This window comes from Pteropus vampyrus, unplaced genomic scaffold, assembly GCF_000151845.1.
Source record: "Pteropus vampyrus isolate Shadow unplaced genomic scaffold, Pvam_2.0 Scaffold868, whole genome shotgun sequence".
Lineage (NCBI taxonomy): Eukaryota > Metazoa > Chordata > Mammalia > Chiroptera > Pteropodidae > Pteropus > Pteropus vampyrus.
Window position 1 is genome coordinate 34,116 of NW_011889649.1, and position 1,244 is coordinate 35,359.

Sequence of the window (1,244 nt, forward strand, 5' to 3'; positions counted from 1 at the left end):
CTATTACAGAATAGCACAAAAGCAATGCTTGACCTTCTGAAGACATCATATCAGGAGAGACATAATAGGAACATAGATTATAACTTGGAATGATAAATAATCACTTGAGTAAGGCCATGTCTGTTGACCTTCTCCACTGTAAAGACACTTTTTCTCTCTTTGTAATTCATAAATATATTGGGAGGGATACTTTGAGACTATGCTAATGTGCTATTTCTCCTTGATGTTTGCCCACTGAATTTAGCATCCATGTATGGGATCATCCTTGCGACAATTATTACTGTGGTGTTGCCTAGTGGTGATTTGGTGTTTCCCTCGTTCCTTCTACATGTATTAATTGGAATTCTTCTGTAAAAAAGACTGTCATTTCTCCCCTACATTTAGTTATTGGATTATTTATATCAGGATGAACACCTATATTTATTCTTTGGGTCATAATCCAATATTATCATTACTTATTAGTTGCTCAAATTTTCCACTTTAGTCATAGGGAGTTCTATTAGGTTGACTTTTGTTCCTTTTTCACATAGCTACTTCTCCTTCTTTCTTTTTTTTTTTATACCTTCTTGACTGTCTGATACGATAAGCTGCTCTGGGTTCATACTGTATTTCCTTGCCCAAGCCCTAAATTAGTCATTTATCCTCCAAGAAGCCCAAATTTCTTTTATTGAGAATGAGATTTAGAAACCAAGATCTAGGCTCTAAATACATTCATTGCTATTGAGATGTCATTGTTCTTGGCCTTCTAAAGGTATTCTAATCCTAAGTCCAAGGAGGGTGGATTCCCCCCAAACCACCAAGCAACGCTCAGGGCACCAAATAAATGTTCTACATTTCAGCTCAATTTCTACAGCATCTACCTGGTGATGATGCTAGATCCCACAGATTAAGGACTCAGGCTCACAAGACTTACCCCCCCCACGTACACACTTCAGATACCAGTCGCACGCCCAAATTTCTCACCCATGCCTCTGACCAGACAGCTATTGATCAAAGATTCCAAACACCGCCTTCTTTGATTTGATTAATTTTCTAGAGTGATTCACAGAATTCAGAGAAACATTTTAATTACCACATTATGGATTTATTATAAAAGGACTCAGGAACAGTCACGATGGAAGAGATGTCTAGGGAAAGGATAGCGAGCTTCCATGCTCTCCTCAAGGGCTACTCCCCACAAGTCTCCGTGTGTTTACAAAGACCCACCAAGCGCACTTGAGGACTCGTAGTATTCTCAATCTGGA